General features: G+C 38.4%; 11 non-coding genes across 11 annotated transcripts; all 11 read left to right on the top strand.

Moving 5' to 3' along the window:
* Window positions 1-324: 324 nt before the first annotated feature.
* On the top strand, window positions 325-396 carry Trnae-uuc. The gene has a single exon. It is a non-coding gene; the product is annotated as a tRNA-Glu (tRNA).
* Window positions 397-578: 182 nt separating this feature from the next.
* Window positions 579-680, top strand: Trnaf-gaa. Its single transcript has one exon. It is a non-coding gene; the product is annotated as a tRNA-Phe (tRNA).
* A 712-nt stretch (window positions 681-1392) lies between these two features.
* Window positions 1393-1464, top strand: Trnae-uuc. The gene has a single exon. It is a non-coding gene; the product is annotated as a tRNA-Glu (tRNA).
* Window positions 1465-2463: 999 nt separating this feature from the next.
* Window positions 2464-2535, top strand: Trnae-uuc. Its single transcript has one exon. It is a non-coding gene; the product is annotated as a tRNA-Glu (tRNA).
* A 462-nt stretch (window positions 2536-2997) lies between these two features.
* On the top strand, window positions 2998-3069 carry Trnae-uuc. The gene has a single exon. It is a non-coding gene; the product is annotated as a tRNA-Glu (tRNA).
* Window positions 3070-4625: 1556 nt separating this feature from the next.
* On the top strand, window positions 4626-4697 carry Trnae-uuc. The gene has a single exon. It is a non-coding gene; the product is annotated as a tRNA-Glu (tRNA).
* Window positions 4698-5714: 1017 nt separating this feature from the next.
* Window positions 5715-5786, top strand: Trnae-uuc. Its single transcript has one exon. It is a non-coding gene; the product is annotated as a tRNA-Glu (tRNA).
* Window positions 5787-6807: 1021 nt separating this feature from the next.
* Window positions 6808-6879, top strand: Trnae-uuc. The gene has a single exon. It is a non-coding gene; the product is annotated as a tRNA-Glu (tRNA).
* Window positions 6880-8991: 2112 nt separating this feature from the next.
* On the top strand, window positions 8992-9063 carry Trnae-uuc. Its single transcript has one exon. It is a non-coding gene; the product is annotated as a tRNA-Glu (tRNA).
* Window positions 9064-18368: 9305 nt separating this feature from the next.
* Window positions 18369-18440, top strand: Trnae-uuc. Its single transcript has one exon. It is a non-coding gene; the product is annotated as a tRNA-Glu (tRNA).
* A 1578-nt stretch (window positions 18441-20018) lies between these two features.
* Window positions 20019-20090, top strand: Trnae-uuc. The gene has a single exon. It is a non-coding gene; the product is annotated as a tRNA-Glu (tRNA).
* The last annotated feature ends 985 nt before the right edge of the window (window positions 20091-21075 follow it).

The following is a 21075-nucleotide window of genomic DNA, read 5'->3' as shown; positions in this document are numbered from 1 at the left end:
TCATCATATTTAAGCCCGAGCAGACGAATTCTGGACTTGAACGTGCCGAAATAGCTCAGTTGAGACAGCGTCAGACTGAAAATCTGAAGGTCCCTGGTTCAATCCGGAGAGTTTGTAGAAACTATGAAAAATCCCGGGTTTCGCCATTTTTTTAAACCATTTTTGTTAACTGGAGCTCTTTCACACTCAAGACACGGCAGACTTGTTTGTAACGAATGGCACAAATATGAGCTTGATAAATTTATGGAGAAAACATCATCGTATCATAATACTATTCTTCGCGCTGTATTTAATCAAGAAAACATTTCCTAAAGTGAGCAGATATCCCATATGGTCTAGCGGTTAGGATTTCTGGTTTTCAACCAGACGTCCCGGGTTCTACTCCCGGTATGGGAAAAATGCATTTTTTTAAATCTAGAAGGTCTTACTTTTATAATTAGATAAAGTTTTGATTATTGCGCAAAAACAATGGCGAAGAAGAGCAGTCCTTCTTTGGTTGCCATTTTGCGCACTTTTTATTTCTTCATTCAAAATTCATCATATTTAAGCCCGAGCAGACTAAGTCTGGACATGAACGTGCCGAAATAGCTCAGTTGGGAGAGCGTCAGACTGAAGATCTGAAGGTCCCTTGTTCAATCCGGAAAGTTTGTAGGAACTCTGAAACATCCCGGGTTTCGGCATTTCTTTGAACCATTTTTGTTGACTGTAGCTCTTTCACAGTCAAGACACGGCAGACATGTTTGTAAAGTATGGCACAAATATGAGCTTAATAAATTTATGGAGAAAACATCATCGTATCATGATACTATTCTTCGCGCTGTTAATAAGCAAGAAAACATTTCCTAAGGTGATCAGGTATCCCATATGGTCTAGCGGTTAGGATTTCTGGTTTTCACCCAGACTTCCCGGGTTCTACTCCCGGTATGGGAAAAATGCATTTTTTTAATTCTAGAAGGTCTTACTTTTATAATTAGATAAGGTTTTGATTATTGCGCAAAAACAATGGCGAAGAAGAGCAGTCCTTCTTTGTTTGACATTTTGCGCACTTGTTATATTTTTATACAAAATTCATCATATTTAAGCCCGAGCAGACGAAGTCTGGACATGAACTTGCCAAAATAGCTCAGTTTGGAGAGGGTCAGACTGAAGATCTGAAGGTCCCTGGTTCAATCCGGAGAGTTTGTAGGAACTCTGAACATTCCCGGGTTTCGGCATTTCTTTAAACCAGTTTTGTTGACTGTAGCTCTTTCACAGTCAAGACACGGCAGACATGTTTGTAAAGAATGGTACAAATATGAGCTTGATAAATTTATGGAGAAAACATCATCGTATCTTAATACTATTCTTCGCGCTGTATTTAATCAAGAAAACATTTCCTAAGGTGAGCAGATATCCCATATGATCTAGCGGTTAGGATATCTGGTTTTCACCAAGACGGCCCGGGTTCGACTCCCGGTATGGGAAAAAAATGCATTTTTTTTAAATCTAGAAGGTCTTACTTTTATTATTAGATAAAGTTTTGATTATTGCGCAAAAACAATGGCGAAGAAGAGCAGTCCTTCTTTGGTTGCCATTTTGCGAACTTTTTATTTTTTCATTCAAAATTCATCATATTTAAGCCCGAGCAGACTAAGTCTGGACATGAACGTGCCGAAATAGCTCAGTTGGGAGAGCGTCAGACTGAAGATCTGAAGGTCCCTGGTTCAATCCGGAGAGTTTGTAGGAACTCTGAAAAATCCCGGGTTTCGGCATTTTTTAAACCATTTTTGTTAACTGGAGCTCTTTCACAGTCAAGACACGGCAGACATGTTTGTAAAGGATGGTACAAATATGAGCTTGATAAATTTATGGAGAAAACATCATCGTACCCTTAATACTATTCTTCGCGCTGTATTTAATCAAGAAGACATTTCCTAAGGTGAGCAGATATCCCATATGGTCTAGCGGTTAGGATTTCTGGTTTTCACCCAGACGGCCCGGGTTCTACTCCCGGTATGTGAAAAATTCCTTTTTTTTAAATCTAGAAGGTCTTACTTTTATAATTAGATAAAGTTTTCATTATTGCGCAAAAACAATAGCGAAGAAGAGCAGTCCTTCTTTGTTTGACATTTTGCGCACTTTTTATTTTTTCATACAAAATTCATCATATTTAAGCCCGAGCAGACGAAGTCTGTACATGAACGTGTCGAAATAGCTCAGTTTGGATAGCGGAAGACTGAAGATCTGAAGGTCTCTGGTTCAATCTGGAGAGTTTGTAGGAACTCTGAAAAATCCCCTGTTTCGGCATTTTTTAAACTATTTTTGTTAACTGGAGCTCTTTCACAGTCAAGACACGGCAGACGTGTTTGTAAAAAATGGTACAAATATGAGCTTGATAAATTTATGGAGAAAACATCATTGTATCATAATACTATTCTTCGCGCTGTATTTAATCAAGAAAACATTTCCTAAGGTGAGCAGGTATCCCATATGGTCTAGCGGTTAGGATTTCTGGTTTTCACCCAGACGGCCCGGGTTCGACTCCCGGTATGTGAAAAATTCCTTTTTTTTAAATCTAGAAGGTCTTACTTTTATAATTAGATAAAGTTTTGATTATTGCGCAAAAACAATGGCGAAGAAGAGCAGTCCTTCTTTGTTTGACATTTTGCGCACTTGTTATTTTTTCATACAAAATTCATCATATCTAAGCCCGAGCAGACTAAGTCTGGAAATGAACGTGCCTAAATAGCTCAGTTGGGAGAGCGTCAGACTGAAGATCTAAAGGTCCTTTATTCAATCCGGAGAGTTTGTAGGAACTCTGAAAAATCCCCTGTTTCGGCATTTTTTAAACCATTTTTGTTAACTGGAGCTCTTTCACAGTCAAGACACGGCAGACATGTTTGTAAAAAATGGTACAAATATGAGCTTGATAAATTTATGGAGAAAACATCATCGTATCTGAATACTATTCTTCGCGCTGTATTTAATCAAGAAAACATTTTCTAAGGTGAGCAGATATCCCATATGGTCTAGCGGTTAGGATTTCTGGTTTTCACCCAGACGGCCCGGGTTCGACTCCCGGTATGGAAAAAAATTCATTTTTTTAAATTTAGAAGGTCTTACTTTTATAATTAGATAAAGTTTTGATTATTGCGCATAAACAATGGCGAAGAAGAGCAGTCCTTCTTTGGTTGCAATTTTGCGCACTTTTTATTTCTTCATTCAAAATTCATCATATTTAAGCCCGAGCAGACTAAGTCTGGACATGAACGTGCCGAAATAGCTCAGTTGGGAGAGCGTCAGACTGAAGATCTGAAGGTCCCTGGTTCAATCCGGAGAGTTTGTAGGAACTCTGAAAAATCCCGGGTTTCGGCATTTTTTTAAACCATTTTTGTTAACTGGACCTCTTTCACAGTCAAGACACGGCAGACATGTTTGTAAAGAATGGTACAAATATGAGCTTGATAAATTTATGGAGAAAACATCATCGTACCTTAATACTATTCTTTGCGCTGTATTTAATCAAGAAAACATTTCCTAAGGTGAGCAGATATCCCATATGGTCTCGCGGTTAGGATTTCTGGTTTTCACCCAGACGGCACGGGTTCGACTCCCGGTATGGGAAAAAATGCATTTTTTTAAATCTAGAAGTTCTTACTTTTATAATTAGATAAAGTTTTGATTATTGCGCAAAAACAATGGCGAAAAAGAGCAGTCCTTCTTTGTTTGCCATTTTGCGCACTTTTTATTTTTTCATTCAAAATTCATCATATTTAAGCCCGAGCAGACAAAGTCTGGACATGAACTTGCCGAAATAGCTCAGTTGGGAGAGCGTCAGACTGAAGATCTGAAGGTCCCTGGTTCAATCCGGAGAGTTTGTAGGAACTCTGAACATTCCCGGGTTTCGGCATTTCTTTAAACCATTTTTGTTGACTGTAGCTCTTTCACAGTCAAGACACGGCAGACATGTTTGTAAAGAATGGTACAAATATGAGCTTGATAAATTTATGGAGAAAACCTCATCGTCTCATGATACTATTTTTCGCGCTGTTAATAAGCAAGAAACGATTTCCTAAGTTGAGCAGATATCCCATATGGTCTAGCGGTTAGGATTTCTGGTTTTCACCCAGACTGCCAGAGTTCGACTCCCGGTACGGAAAATCTCTTTTATTTTAATCTAGAAGTTCTTACCTATTTAATTAGAAAAAGTTTCGACTATTGCGCAAAAACAAAGTTTTGATTATTGCGCAAAAACAATGGTGAGGAAGAGCAGTCCTTCTTTGGTTGCCATTTTGGCACTTTTTAATTTTTTCATTCAAAATTCATCATATTTAATCCCGAGCAGACTAAGTGTGGACATGAACATGCCGAAATAGCTCAGTTGGGAGAGCGTCAGACTGAAGATCTGAAGGTCCCTGGTTCAATCCGGAGAGTTTGTAGGAACTCTAAAAAATCCCAGGTTTCGGCATTTTTTTAAACCATTTTTGTTAACTGGAGCTCTTTCACAGTCAAGACACGGCAGACATGTTTGTAAAGTATGGCACATATATGAGCTTAATAAATTTATGGAGAAAACATTATCTTATCATGATACTATTCTTTGCGCTGTTAATAAGCAAGAAAACATTTCCTAAGTTGAGCAGATATCCCATATGGTCTAGCGGTTAGGATTTCTGGTTTTCACCCAGACGGCCCGGGTTCGATTCCCGGTATGGGAAAAATGCATTTTTTTAAATCTAGAAGGTCTTACTTTCATAATTAGAAAAAGTTTTGATTATTGCGCAAAAACAATGGCGAAGAAGAGCAGTCCTTCTTTGTTTGACATTTTGCGCACTTTTTAGTTTTTCATACAAAATTCATCATATTTAAGCCCGAGCAGACAAAGTCTGGACATGAACTTGCCGAAATAGCTCAGTTGGGAGAGCGTCAGACTGAAGATCTGAAGGTCCCTGGTTCAATCCGGAGAGTTTGTAGGAACTCTGAACATTCCCGGGTTTCGGCATTTCTTTAAACCGTTTTTGTTGACTGTAGCTCTTTCACAGTCAAGACACGGCAGACATGTTTGTAAAGAATGGTACAAATATGAGCTTGATAAATTTATGGAGAAAACCTCATCGTATCATGATACTATTTTTCGCGCTGTTAATAAGCAAGAAACGATTTCCTAAGTTGAGCAGATATCCCATATGGTCTAGCGGTTAGGATTTCTGGTTTTCACCCAGACTGCCAGAGTTCGACTCCCGGTACGGAAAATCTCTTTTATTTTAATCTAGAAGTTCTTACCTATTTAATTAGAAAAAGTTTCGACTATTGCGCAAATACAAAGTTTTGATTATTGCTCAAAAAATGTCGAGGAAGAGCAGTCCTTCTTTGGTTGCCATTTTGGCACTTTTTAGTTTTTCATACAAAATTCATCATATTTAAGCCCGAGCAGACGAAGTCTGGACATGAACTTGCCGAAATAGCTCAGTTGGGAGAGGGTCAGACTGAAGATCTGAAGGTCCCTGGTTCAATCCGGAGAGTTTGTAGGAACTCTGAACATTCCCGGGTTTCGGCATTTCTTTAAACCATTTTTGTTGACTGTAGCTCTTTCACAGTCAAGACACGGCAGACATGTTTGTAAAGAATGGTACAAATATGAGCTTGATAAATTTATGGAGAAAACATCATCGTATCATAATACTATTCTTCGCGCTGTATTTAATCAAGAAAACATTTCCTAAGGTTAGCAGATATCCCATATGGTCTAGCGGTTAGGATTTCTGGTTTTCACCCAGACGGCACGGGTTCGACTCCCGGTATGGGAAAAAATGCATTTTTTTAAATCTAGAAGTTCTTACTTTTATAATTAGATAAAGTTTTGATTATTGCGCAAAAACAATGGCGAAAAAGAGCAGTCCTTCTTTGTTTGCCATTTTGCGCACTTTTTATTTTTTCATTCAAAATTCATCATATTTAAGCCCGAGCAGACAAAGTCTGGACATGAACTTGCCGAAATAGCTCAGTTGGGAGAGCGTCAGACTGAAGATCTGAAGGTCCCTGGTTCAATCCGGAGAGTTTGTAGGAACTCTGAACATTCCCGGATTTCGGCATTTCTTTAAACCATTTTTGTTGACTGTAGCTCTTTCACAGTCAAGACACGGCAGACATGTTTGTAAAGAATGGTACAAATATGAGCTTGATAAATTTATGGAGAAAACCTCATCGTCTCATGATACTATTTTTCGCGCTGTTAATAAGCAAGAAACGATTTCCTAAGTTGAGCAGATATCCCATATGGTCTAGCGGTTAGGATTTCTGGTTTTCACCCAGACTGCCAGAGTTCGACTCCCGGTACGGAAAATCTCTTTTATTTTAATCTAGAAGTTCTTACCTATTTAATTAGAAAAAGTTTCGACTATTGCGCAAAAACAAAGTTTTGATTATTGCGCAAAAACAATGGTGAGGAAGAGCAGTCCTTCTTTGGTTGCCATTTTGGCACTTTTTAATTTTTTCATTCAAAATTCATCATATTTAATCCCGAGCAGACTAAGTGTGGACATGGACATGCCGAAATAGCTCAGTTGGGAGAGCGTCAGACTGAAGATCTGAAGGTCCCTGGTTCAATCCGGAGAGTTTGTAGGAACTCTGAAAAATCCCAGGTTTCGGCATTTTTTTAAACCATTTTTGTTAACTGGAGCTCTTTCACAGTCAAGACACGGCAGACATGTTTGTAAAGTATGGCACATATATGAGCTTAATAAATTTATGGAGAAAACATCATCTTATCATGATACTATTCTTTGCGCTGTTAATAAGCAAGAAAACATTTCCTAAGTTGAGCAGATATCCCATATGGTCTAGCGGTTAGGATTTCTGGTTTTCACCCAGACTGCCCGGGTTCGACTCCCGGTATGGGAAAAATGCATTTTTTTAAATCTAGAAGGTCTTACTTTTATAATTAGAAAAGTTTTGATTATTGCGCAAAAACAATGGCGAAGAAGAGCAGTCCTTCTTTGTTTGACATTTTGCGCACTTTTTAGTTTTTCATACAAAATTCATCATATTTAAGCCCGAGCAGACAAAGTCTGGACATGAACTTGCCGAAATAGCTCAGTTGGGAGAGCGTCAGACTGAAGATCTGAAGGTCCCTGGTTCAATCCGAAGAGTTTGTAGGAACTCTGAACATTCCCGGGTTTCGGCATTTCTTTAAACCATTTTTGTTGACTGTAGCTCTTTCACAGTCAAGACACGGCAGACATGTTTGTAAAGAATAGTACAAATATGAGCTCGATAAATTTATGGAGAAAACATCATCGTATCATGATACTACTTTTCGCGCTGTTAATAAGCAAGAAACGATTTCCTAAGTTGAGCAGATATCCCATATGGTCTAGCGGTTAGGATTTCTGGTTTTCACCCAGACTGCCAGAGTTCGACTCCCGGTACGGAAAATCTCTTTTATTTTAATCTAGAAGTTCTTACCTATTTAATTAGAAAACGTTTCGACTATTGCGCAAATACAAAGTTTTGATTATTGCTCAAAAAATGTCGAGGAAGAGCAGTCCTTCTTTGGTTGCCATTTTGGCACTTTTTAGTTTTTCATACAAAATTCATCATATTTAAGCCCGAGCAGACGAAGTCTGGACATGAACTTGCCAAAATAGCTCAGTTTGGAGAGGGTCAGACTGAAGATCTGAAGGTCCCTGGTTCAATCCGGAGAGTTTGTAGGAACTCTGAACATTCCCGGGTTTCGGCATTTCTTTAAACCAGTTTTGTTGACTGTAGCTCTTTCACAGTCAAGACACGGCAGACATGTTTGTAAAGAATGGTACAAATATGAGCTTGATAAATTTATGGAGAAAACATCATCGTATCATAATACTATTCTTCGCGCTGTATTTAATCAAGAAAACATTTCCTAAGGTTAGCAGATATCCCATATGGTCTAGCGGTTAGGATTTCTGGTTTTCACCCAGACGGCACGGGTTCGACTCCCGGTATGGGGAAAAATGCATTTTTTTAAATCTAGAAGTTCTTACTTTTATAATTAGATAAAGTTTTGATTATTGCGCAAAAACAATGGCGAAAAAGAGCAGTCCTTCTTTGTTTGCCATTTTGCGCACTTTTTATTTTTTCATTCAAAATTCATCATATTTAAGCCCGAGCAGACTAAAAAGTCTGGACATGAACTTGCCGAAATAGCTCAGTTGGGAGAGCGTCAGACTGAAGATCTGAAGGTCCCTGGTTCAATCCGGAGAGTTTGTAGGAACTCTGAACATTCCCGGGTTTCGGCATTTCTTTAAACCGTTTTTGTTGACTGTAGCTCTTTCACAGTCAAGACACGGCAGACATGTTTGTAAAGAATGGTACAAATATGAGCTTGATAAATTTATGGAGAAAACCTCATCGTCTCATGATACTATTTTTCGCGCTGTTAATAAGCAAGAAACGATTTCCTAAGTTGAGCAGATATCCCATATGGTCTAGCGGTTAGGATTTCTGGTTTTCACCCAGACTGCCAGAGTTTGACTCCCGGTACGGAAAATCTCTTTTATTTTAATCTAGAAGTTCTTACCTATTTAATTAGAAAAAGTTTCGACTATTGCGCAAAAACAAAGTTTTGATTATTGCGCAAAAACAATGGTGAGGAAGAGCAGTCCTTCTTTGGTTGCCTTTTTGGCACTTTTTAATTGTTTCATTCAAAATTCATCATATTTAATCCCGAGCAGACTAAGTGTGGACATGAACATGCCGAAATAGCTCAGTTGGGAGAGCGTCAGACTGAAGATCTGAAGGTCCCTGGTTCAATCCGGAGAGTTTGTAGGAACTCTGAAAAATCCCAGGTTTCGGCATTTTTTTAAACCATTTTTGTTAACTGGAGCTCTTTCACAGTCAAGACACGGCAGACATGTTTGTAAAGTATGGCACATATATGAGCTTAATAAATTTATGGAGAAAACATCATCTTATCATGATACTATTCTTTGCGCTGTTAATAAGCAAGAAAACATTTCCTAAGTTGAGCAGATATCCCATATGGTCTAGCGGTTAGGATTTCTGGTTTTCACCCAGACTGCCCGGGTTCGACTCCCGGTATGGGAAAAATGCATTTTTTTAAATCTAGAAGGTCTTACTTTTATAATTAGAAAAAGTTTTGATTATTGCGCAAAAACAATGGCGAAGAAGAGCAGTCCTTCTTTGTTTGACATTTTGCGCACTTTTTAGTTTTTCATACAAAATTCATCATATTTAAGCCCGAGCAGACAAAGTCTGGACATGAACTTGCCGAAATAGCTCAGTTGGGAGAGCGTCAGACTGAAGATCTGAAGGTCCCTGGTTCAATCCGGAGAGTTTGTAGGAACTCTGAACATTCCCGGGTTTCGGCATTTCTTTAAACCATTTTTGTTGACTGTAGCTCTTTCACAGTCAAGACACGGCAGACATGTTTGTAAAGAATGGTACAAATATGAGCTTGATAAATTTATGGAGAAAACATCATCGTATCATGATACTACTTTTCGCGCTGTTAATAAGCAAGAAACGATTTCCTAAGTTGAGCAGATATCCCATATGGTCTAGCGGTTAGGATTTCTGGTTTTCACCCAGACTGCCAGAGTTCGACTCCCGGTACGGAAAATCTCTTTTATTTTAATCTAGAAGTTCTTACCTATTTAATTAGAAGAAGTTTCGACTATTGCGCAAATACAAAGTTTTGATTATTGCTCAAAAAATGTCGAGGAAGAGCAGTCCTTCTTTGGTTGCCATTTTGGCACTTTTTATTTTTTCATTCAAAATTCATCATATTTAAGCAAAAGCAGACTAAGTCTGGACATGAACGTGCCGAAATAGCTCAGTTGGGAGAGCGTCAGACTGAAGATCAGAAGGTCCCTGGTTCAATCCAGAGAGTTTGTGGGAACTCTGAAAAATCCCGGTTTTCGGAAATTCTTCAAACCATTTTTGTTGACTGGAGCTCTTTCACAGTCAAGACACGGTAGACATGTTTGTAAAGAATGGCACAAATATGAGCTTGATAAATTTATGGAGAAAACATCATCGTATCATAATACTATTCTTCACGCTGTATTTAATCAAGAAAACATTTCCTAAGTTGAGCAGATATCCCATATGGTCTAGCGGTTAGGATTTCTGGTTTTCACCCAGACTGCCAGGGTTCGACTTCCGGTACGGAAAAATTTCTTTTATTTTAATCTAGAAGTTCTTACCGATTTAATTAGATAAAGTTTCGACTATTGCGCAAAAACAAAGTTTTGAATATTGCGCAAAAACAATTGCGAGGAAGAGCAGTCCTTCTTTGGTTGCCATTTTGGCACTTTTTATTTTTTCATACAAAATTCATCATATTTAAGCCCGGGCAGACTAAGTCTGGACATGAACGTGCCGAAATAGCTCAGTTGGGAGAGCGTCAGACTGAAGATCTGAAGGTCCCTGGTTCAATCCGGAGAGTTTGTAGTTACTCTGAAAAATCCCGGGTTTCGGCATTTTTTTAAACCATTTTTGTTAACTGGAGCTCTTTCACAGTCAAGACGCGGCAGACATGTTTGTAAAGAATGGCACAAATATGGGCTTGATAAATTTATGGAGAAAACATCATCGTATCATAATACTATTCTTCGCAATGTATTTAATCAGGAAAACATTTCCTATAGTGAGCAGATATATATCCCATATGGTCTAGCGGTTAGGATATCTGGTTTTCACTCAGACGGACCGGGTGCTACTCCTGGTACGGAAAATCTCTTTTATTTTAATCTAGAAGTTCTTACCTATTTATTTAGAAAAAGTTTCGACTATTGCGCAAAAACAAAGTTTTGATTATTGCGCAAAAACAATGGCGAGGAAGAGCAGTCCTTCTTTGGTTGCCATTTTGGCACTTTTTAATTTTTTCATTCAAAATTCATCATATTTAATCCCGAGCAGACTAAGTGTGGACATGAACATGCCGAAATAGCTCAGTTGGGAGAGCGTCAGACTGAAGATCTGAAGGTCCCTGGTTCAATCCGGAGAGTTTGTAGGAACTCTGAAAAATCCCAGGTTTCGGCATTTCTTTAAACCATTTTTGTTGACTGTAGCTCTTTCACAGTCAAGACACGGCAGACATGTTTGTAAAGAATGGTACAAATATGAGCTTGATAAATTTATGGAGAAAACCTCATCGTCTCATGATACTATTTTTCGCGCTGTTAATAAGCAAGAAACGATTTCCTAAGTTGAGCAGATATCCCATATGGTCTAGCGGTTAGGATTTCTGGTTTTCACCCAGACTGCCAGAGTTCGACTCCCGGTACGGAAAATCTCTTTTATTTTAATCTAGAAGTTCTTACCTATTTAATTAGAAAAAGTTTTGACTATTGCGCAAAAACAAAGTTTTGATTATTGCTCAAAAAATGTCGAGGAAGAGCAGTCCTTCTTTGGTTGCCATTTTGGCACTTTTTATTTTTTCATTCAAAATTCATCATATTTAAGCAAAAGCAGACTAAGTCTGGACATGAACGTGCCGAAATAGCTCAGTTGGGAGAGCGTCAAACTGAAGATCAGAAGGTCCCTGGTTCAATCGAGAGAGTTTGTGGGAACTCTGAAAAATCCCGGTTTTCGGCAATTCTTTAAACCATTTTTGTTGACTGGAGCTCTTTCACAGTCAAGACACGGTAGACATGTTTGTAAAGAATGGCACAAATATGAGCTTGATAAATTTATGGAGAAAACATCATCGTATCATAATACTATTCTTCACGCTGTATTTAATCAAGAAAACATTTCCTATGTTGAGCAGATATCCCATATGGTCTAGCGGTTAGGATTTCTGGTTTTCACCCAGACTGCCAGAGTTCGACTCTTTGACGATTATTGCGCAAAAACAATGGCGAAGAAGAGCAGTCCTTCTTTGTTTGACATTTTGCGCACTTTTTAGTTTTTCATTCAAAATTCATCATATTTAAGCAAAAGCAGACGAAGTCTGGACATGAACTTGCCGAAATAGCTCAGTTGGGAGAGCGTCAGACTGAAGATCTGAAGGTCCCTGGTTCAATCCGGAGAGTTTGTAGAAACTCTGAACATTCCCGGGTTTCGGCATTTCTTTAAACCATTTTTGTTGACTGTAGCTCTTTCACAGTCAGACACGGCAGACATGTTTGTAAAGAATGGTACAAATATGAGCTTGATAAATTTATGGAGAAAACATCATCGTAACATAATACTAATTTTTCGCGCTGTTAATAAGCAAGAAACGATTTCCTAAGTTGAGCAGATATCCCATATGGTCTAGCGGTTAGGATTTCTGGTTTTCACCCAGACTGCCAGAGTTCGACTCCCGGTACGGAAAATCTCTTTTATTTTAATCTAGAAGTTCTTACCTATTTAATTAGAAAAAGTTTCGACTATTGCGCAAAAACAAAGTTTTGATTATTGCGCAAAAACAATGGTGAGGAAGAGCAGTCCTTCTTTGGTTGCCATTTTGGCACTTTTTAATTTTTTCATTCAAAATTCATCATATTTAATCCCGAGCAGACTAAGTGTGGACATGAACATGCCGAAATAGCTCAGTTGGGAGAGCGTCAGACTGAAGATCTGAAGGTCCCTGGTTCAATCCGGAGAGTTTGTAGGAACTCTGAAAAATCCCAGGTTTCGGCATTTTTTTAAACCATTTTTGTTAACTGGAGCTCTTTCACAGTCAAGACACGGCAGACATGTTTGTAAAGTATGGCACATATATGAGCTTAATAAATTTATGGAGAAAACATCATCGTATCATGATACTATTTTTCGCGCTGTTAATAAGCAAGAAACGATTTCCTAAGTTGAGCAGATATCCCATATGGTCTAGCGGTTAGGATTTCTGGTTTTCACCCAGACTGCCAGAGTTCGACTCCCGGTACGGAAAATCTCTTTTATTTTAATCTAGAAGTTCTTACCTATTTAATTAGAAAAAGTTTCGACTATTGCGCAAAAACAAAGTTTTGATTATTGCTCAAAAAATGTCGAGGAAGAGCAGTCCTTCTTTGGTTGCCATTTTGGCACTTTTTATTTTTTCATTCAAAATTCATCATATTTAAGCAAAAGCAGACTAAGTCTGGACATGAACGTGCCGAAATAGCTCAGTTGGGAGAGCGTCAGACTGAAGATCAGAAGGTCCCTGGTTCAATCCAGAGAGTTTGTGGGAACTCTGAAAAATCCCGGTTTTCGGCAATTCTTCAAACCATTTTTGTTGACTGGAGCTCTTTCACAGTCAAGACACGGTAGACATGTTTGTAAAGAATGGCACAAATATGAGCTTGATAAATTTATGGAGAAAACATCATCGTATCATAATACTATTCTTCACGCTGTATTTAATCAAGAAAACATTTCCTAAGTTGAGCAGATATCCCATATGGTCTAGCGGTTAGGATTTCTGGTTTTCACCCAGACTGCCAGGGTTCGACTTCCGGTACGGAAAAATTTCTTTTATTTTAATCTAGAAGTTCTTACCGATTTAATTAGATAAAGTTTCGACTATTGCGCAAAAACAAAGTTTTGAATATTGCGCAAAAACATTTGCGAGGAAGAGCAGTCCTTCTTTGGTTGCCATTTTGGCACTTTTTATTTTTTCATACAAAATTCATCATATTTAAGCCCGGGCAGACTAAGTCTGGACATGAACGTGCCGAAATAGCTCAGTTTAGAGAGCGTCAGACTGAAGATCTGAAGGTCCCTGGTTCAATCCGGAGAGTTTGTAGGAACTCTGAAAAATCCCGGGTTTCGGCATTTTTTTAAACCATTTTTGTTAACTGGAGCTCTTTCACAGTCAAGACGCGGCAGACATGTTTGTAAAGAATGGCACAAATATGGGCTTGATAAATTTATGGAGAAAACATCATCGTATCATAATACTATTCTTCGCAATGTATTTAATCAAGAAAACATTTCCTAAGGTGAGCAGATATATATCCCATATGGTCTAGCGGTTAGGATATCTGGTTTTCACTCAGACGGACCGGGTGCTACTCCCGGTACGGAAAATCTCTTTTATTTTAATCTAGAAGTTCTTACCTATTTATTTAGAAAAAGTTTCGACTATTGCGCAAAAACAAAGTTTTGATTATTGCGCAAAAACAATGGCGAGGAAGAGCAGTCCTTCTTTGGTTGCCATTTTGGCACTTTTTAATTTTTTCATTCAAAATTCATCATATTTAATCCCGAGCAGACTAAGTGTGGACATGAACATGCCGAAATAGCTCAGTTGGGAGAGCGTCAGACTGAAGATCTGAAGGTCCCTGGTTCAATCCGGAGAGTTTGTAGGAACTCTGAAAAATCCCAGGTTTCGGCATTTTTTTAAACCATTTTTGTTAACTGGAGCTCTTTCACAGTCAAGACACGGCAGACATGTTTGTAAAGTATGGCACATATATGAGCTTAATAAATTTATGGAGAAAACATCATCGTATCATGATACTATTTTTCGCGCTGTTAATAAGCAAGAAACGATTTCCTAAGTTGAGCAGATATCCCATATGGTCTAGCGGTTAGGATTTCTGGTTTTCACCCAGACTGCCAGAGTTCGACTCCCGGTACGGAAAATCTCTTTTATTTTAATCTAGAAGTTCTTACCTATTTAATTAGAAAAAGTTTCGACTATTGCGCAAAAACAAAGTTTTGATTATTGCTCAAAAAATGTCGAGGAAGAGCAGTCCTTCTTTGGTTGCCATTTTGGCACTTTTTATTTTTTCATTCAAAATTCATCATATTTAAGCAAAAGCAGACTAAGTCTGGACATGAACGTGCCGAAATAGCTCAGTTGGGAGAGCGTCAGACTGAAGATCAGAAGGTCCCTGGTTCAATCCAGAGAGTTTGTGGGAACTCTGAAAAATCCCGGTTTTCGGCAATTCTTCAAACCATTTTTGTTGACTGGAGCTCTTTCACAGTCAAGACACGGTAGACATGTTTGTAAAGAATGGCACAAATATGAGCTTGATAAATTTATGGAGAAAACATCATCGTATCATAATACTATTCTTCACGCTGTATTTAATCAAGAAAACATTTCCTAAGTTGAGCAGATATCCCATATGGTCTAGCGGTTAGGATTTCTGGTTTTCACCCAGACTGCCAGGGTTCGACTTCCGGTACGGAAAAATTTCTTTTATTTTAATCTAGAAGTTCTTACCGATTTAATTAGATAAAGTTTCGACTATTGCGCAAAAACAAAGTTTTGAATATTGCGCAAAAACATTTGCGAGGAAGAGCAGTCCTTCTTTGGTTGCCATTTTGGCACTTTTTATTTTTTCATACAAAATTCATCATATTTAAGCCCGGGCAGACTAAGTCTGGACATGAACGTGCCGAAATAGCTCAGTTGGGAGAGCGTCAGACTGAAGATCTGAAGGTCCCTGGTTCAATCCGGAGAGTTTGTAGGAACTCTGAAAAATCCCGGGTTTCGGCATTTTTTTAAACCATTTTTGTTAACTGGAGCTCTTTCACAGTCAAGACGCGGCAGACATGTTTGTAAAGAATGGCACAAATATGGGCTTGATAAATTTATGGAGAAAACATCATCGTATCATAATACTATTCTTCGCAATGTATTTAATCAAGAAAACATTTCCTAAGGTGAGCAGATATATATCCCATATGGTCTAGCGGTTAGGATATCTGGTTTTCACTCAGACGGACCGGGTGCTACTCCCGGTACGGAAAATCTCTTTTATTTTAATCTAGAAGTTCTTACCTATTTATTTAGAAAAAGTTTCGACTATTGCGCAAAAACAAAGTTTTGATTATTGCGCAAAAACAATGGCGAGGAAGAGCAGTCCTTCTTTGGTTGCCATTTTGGCACTTTTTAATTTTTTCATTCAAAATTCATCATATTTAATCCCGAGCAGACTAAGTGTGGACATGAACATGCCGAAATAGCTCAGTTGGGAGAGCGTCAGACTGAAGATCTGAAGGTCCCTGGTTCAATCCGGAGAGTTTGTAGGAACTCTGAAAAATCCCAGGTTTCGGCATTTTTTTAAACCATTTTTGTTAACTGGAGCTCTTTCACAGTCAAGACACGGCAGACATGTTTGTAAAGTATGGCACATATATGAGCTTAATAAATTTATGGAGAAAACATCATCGTATCATGATACTATTTTTCGCGCTGTTAATAAGCAAGAAACGATTTCCTAAGTTGAGCAGATATCCCATATGGTCTAGCGGTTAGGATTTCTGGTTTTCACCCAGACTGCCAGAGTTCGACTCCCGGTACGGAAAATCTCTTTTATTTTAATCTAGAAGTTCTTACCTATTTAATTAGAAAAAGTTTCGACTATTGCGCAAAAACAAAGTTTTGATTATTGCTCAAAAAATGTCGAGGAAGAGCAGTCCTTCTTTGGTTGCCATTTTGGCACTTTTTATTTTTTCATTCAAAATTCATCATATTTAAGCAAAAGCAGACTAAGTCTGGACATGAACGTGCCGAAATAGCTCAGTTGGGAGAGCGTCAGACTGAAGATCAGAAGGTCCCTGGTTCAATCCAGAGAGTTTGTGGGAACTCTGAAAAATCCCGGTTTTCGGCAATTCTTCAAACCATTTTTGTTGACTGGAGCTCTTTCACAGTCAAGACACGGTAGACATGTTTGTAAAGAATGGCACAAATATGAGCTTGATAAATTTATGGAGAAAACATCATCGTATCATAATACTATTCTTCACGCTGTATTTAATCAAGAAAACATTTCCTAAGTTGAGCAGATATCCCATATGGTCTAGCGGTTAGGATTTCTGGTTTTCACCCAGACTGCCAGGGTTCGACTTCCGGTACGGAAAAATTTCTTTTATTTTAATCTAGAAGTTCTTACCGATTTAATTAGATAAAGTTTCGACTATTGCGCAAAAACAAAGTTTTGAATATTGCGCAAAAACATTTGCGAGGAAGAGCAGTCCTTCTTTGGTTGCCATTTTGGCACTTTTTATTTTTTCATACAAAATTCATCATATTTAAGCCCGGGCAGACTAAGTCTGGACATGAACGTGCCGAAATAGCTCAGTTGGGAGAGCGTCAGACTGAAGATCTGAAGGTCCCTGGTTCAATCCGGAGAGTTTGTAGGAACTCTGAAAAATCCCGGGTTTCGGCATTTTTTTAAACCATTTTTGTTAACTGGAGCTCTTTCACAGTCAAGACGCGGCAGACATGTTTGTAAAGAATGGCACAAATATGGGCTTGATAAATTTATGGAGAAAACATCATCGTATCATAATACTATTCTTCGCAATGTATTTAATCAAGAAAACATTTCCTAAGGTGAGCAGATATATATCCCATATGGTCTAGCGGTTAGGATATCTGGTTTTCACTCAGACGGACCGGGTGCTACTCCCGGTACGGAAAATCTCTTTTATTTTAATCTAGAAGTTCTTACCTATTTATTTAGAAAAAGTTTCGACTATTGCGCAAAAACAAAGTTTTGATTATTGCGCAAAAACAATGGCGAGGAAGAGCAGTCCTTCTTTGGTTGCCATTTTGGCACTTTTTAATTTTTTCATTCAAAATTCATCATATTTAATCCCGAGCAGACTAAGTGTGGACATGAACATGCCGAAATAGCTCAGTTGGGAGAGCGTCAGACTGAAGATCTGAAGGTCCCTGGTTCAATCCGGAGAGTTTGTAGGAACTCTGAACATTCCCGGGTTTCGGCATTTCTTTAAACCATTTTTGTTGACTGTAGCTCTTTCACAGTCAAGACACGGCAGACATGTTTGTAAAGAATGGTACAAATATGAGCTTGATAAATTTATGGAGAAAACCTCATCGTATCATGATACTATTTTTCGCGCTGTTAATAAGCAAGAAACGATTTCCTAAGTTGAGCAGATATCCCATATGGTCTAGCGGTTAGGATTTCTGGTTTTCACCCAGACTGCCAGAGTTCGACTCCCGGTACGGAAAATCTCTTTTATTTTAATCTAGAAGTTCTTACCTATTTAATTAGAAAAAGTTTCGACTATTGCGCAAAAACAAAGTTTTGATTATTGCTCAAAAAATGTCGAGGAAGAGCAGTCCTTCTTTGGTTGACATTTTGCGCACTTTTTAGTTTTTCATACAAAATTCATCATATTTAAGCCCGAGCAGACGAAGTCTGGACATGAACTTGCCGAAATAGCTCAGTTGGGAGAGCGTCAGACTGAAGATCTGAAGGTCCCTGGTTCAATCCGGAGAGTTTGTAGGAACTCTGAACATTCCCGGGTTTCGGCATTTCTTTAAACCATTTTTGTTGACTGTAGCTCTTTCACAGTCAAGACACGGCAGACATGTTTGTAAAGAATGGTACAAATATGAGCTTGATAAATTTATGGAGAAAACATCATCGTATCATAATACTATTGTTCGCGCTGTATTTAATCAAGAAAACATTTCCTAAGGTTAGCAGATATCCCATATGGTCTAGCGGTTAGGATTTCTGGTTTTCACCCAGACGGCACGGGTTCGACTCCCGGTATGGGAAAAAATGCATTTTTTTAAATCTAGAAGTTCTTACTTTTATAATTAGATAAAGTTTTGATTATTGCGCAAAAACAATGGCGAAAAAGAGCAGTCCTTCTTTGTTTGCCATTTTGCGCACTTTTTATTTTTTCATTCAAAATTCATCATATTTAAGCCCGAGCAGACAAAGTCTGGACATGAACTTGCCGAAATAGCTCAGTTGGGAGAGCGTCAGACTGAAGATCTGAAGGTCCCTGGTTCAATCCGGAGAGTTTGTAGGAACTCTGAACATTCCCGGGTTTCGGCATTTCTTTAAACCATTTTTGTTGACTGTAGCTCTTTCACAGTCAAGACACGGCAGACATGTTTGTAAAGAATGGTACAAATATGAGCTTGATAAATTTATGGAGAAAACCTCATCGTCTAATGATACTATTTTTCGCGCTGTTAATAAGCAAGAAACGATTTCCTAAGTTGAGCAGATATCCCATATGGTCTAGCGGTTAGGATTTCTGGTTTTCACCCAGACTGCCAGAGTTCGACTCCCGGTACGGAAAATCTCTTTTATTTTAATCTAGAAGTTCTTACCTATTTAATTAGAAAAAGTTTCGACTATTGCGCAAAAACAAAGTTTTGATTATTGCGCAAAAACAATGGTGAGGAAGAGCAGTCCTTCTTTGGTTGCCATTTTGGCACTTTTTAATTTTTTCATTCAAAATTCATCATATTTAATCCCGAGCAGACTAAGTGTGGACATGAACATGCCGAAATAGCTCAGTTGGGAGAGCGTCAGACTGAAGATCTGAAGGTCCCTGGTTCAATCCGGAGAGTTTGTAGGAACTCTGAACATTCCCGGGTTTCGGCATTTCTTTAAACCATTTTTGTTGACTGTAGCTCTTTCACAGTCAAGACACGGCAGACATGTTTGTAAAGAATGGTACAAATATGAGCTTGATAAATTTATGGAGAAAACCTCATCGTCTCATGATACTATTTTTCGCGCTGTTAATAAGCAAGAAACGATTTCCTAAGTTGAGCAGATATCCCATATGGTCTAGCGGTTAGGATTTCTGGTTTTCACCCAGACTGCCAGAGTTCGACTCCCGGTACGGAAAATCTCTTTTATTTTAATCTAGAAGTTCTTACCTATTTAATTAGAAAAAGTTTCGACTATTGCGCAAAAACAAAGTTTTGATTATTGCGCAAAAACAATGGCGAAGAATAGCAGTCCTTCTTTGTTTGACATTTTGCGCACTTTTTATTTTTTCATACAAAATTCATCATATTTAAGCCCGAGCAGACGAAGTCTGGACATGAACTTGCCGAAATAGCTCTGTTGGGAGAGCGTCAGACTAAAGATCTGAAGGTCTCTGGTTCAATCCGGAGAGTTTGTAGGAACTCTGAAAAATCCCGGGTTTCGCCATTTTTTAAACCATTTTTGTTAACTGGAGCTCTTTCACAGTAAAGACACGGCAGACATGTTTGTAAAGTATGGCACATATATGAGCTTAATAAATTTATGGAGAAAACATCATCTTATCATGATAGTATTCTTTGCGCTGTTAATAAGCAAGAAAACATTTCCTAAGTTGAGCAGATATCCCATATGGTCTAGCGGTTAGGATTTCTGGTTTTCACCCAGACTGCCCGGGTTCGACTCCCGGTATGGGAAAAATGCATTTTTTTAAATCTAGAAGGTCTTACTTTTATAATTAGAAAAAGTTTTGATTATTGCGCAAAAACAATGGCGAAGAAGAGCAGTCCTTCTTTGTTTGACATTTTGCGCACTTTTTAGTTTTTCATACAAAATTCATCATATTTAAGCCCGAGCAGACAAAGTCTGGACATGAACTTGCCGAAATAGCTCAGTTGGGAGAGCGTCAGACTGAAGATCTGAAGGTCCCTGGTTCAATCCGGAGAGTTTGTAGGAACTCTGAACATTCCCGGGTTTCGGCATTTCTTTAAACCATTTTTGTTGACTGTAGCTCTTTCACAGTCAAGACACGGCAGACATGTTTGTAAAGAATGGTACAAATATGAGCTTGATAAATTTATGGAGAAAACCTCATCGTCTAATGATACTATTTTTCGCGCTGTTAATAAGCAAGAAACGATTTCCTAAGTTGAGCAGATATCCCATATGGTCTAGCGGTTAGGATTTCTGGTTTTCACCCAGACTGCCAGAGTTCGACTCCCGGTACGGAAAATCTCTTTTATTTTAATCTAGAAGTTCTTACCTATTTAATTAGAAAAAGTTTCGACTATTGCGCAAAAACAAAGTTTTGATTATTGCGCAAAAACAATGGTGAGGAAGAGCAGTCCTTCTTTGGTTGCCATTTTGGCACTTTTTAATTTTTTCATTCAAAATTCATCATATTTAATCCCGAGCAGACTAAGTGTGGACATGAACATGCCGAAATAGCTCAGTTGGGAGAGCGTCAGACTGAAGATCTGAAGGTCCCTGGTTCAATCCGGAGAGTTTGTAGGAACTCTGAACATTCCCGGGTTTCGGCATTTCTTTAAACCATTTTTGTTGACTGTAGCTCTTTCACAGTCAAGACACGGCAGACATGTTTGTAAAGAATGGTACAAATATGAGCTTGATAAATTTATGGAGAAAACCTCATCGTCTCATGATACTATTTTTCGCGCTGTTA

The sequence above is a fragment of the Nematostella vectensis genome, chromosome 11, assembly GCF_932526225.1.
Source record: "Nematostella vectensis chromosome 11, jaNemVect1.1, whole genome shotgun sequence".
NCBI classification, from domain to species: Eukaryota; Metazoa; Cnidaria; class Anthozoa; order Actiniaria; family Edwardsiidae; genus Nematostella; species Nematostella vectensis.
This window is presented reverse-complemented; position numbering and strand designations above follow the sequence as displayed.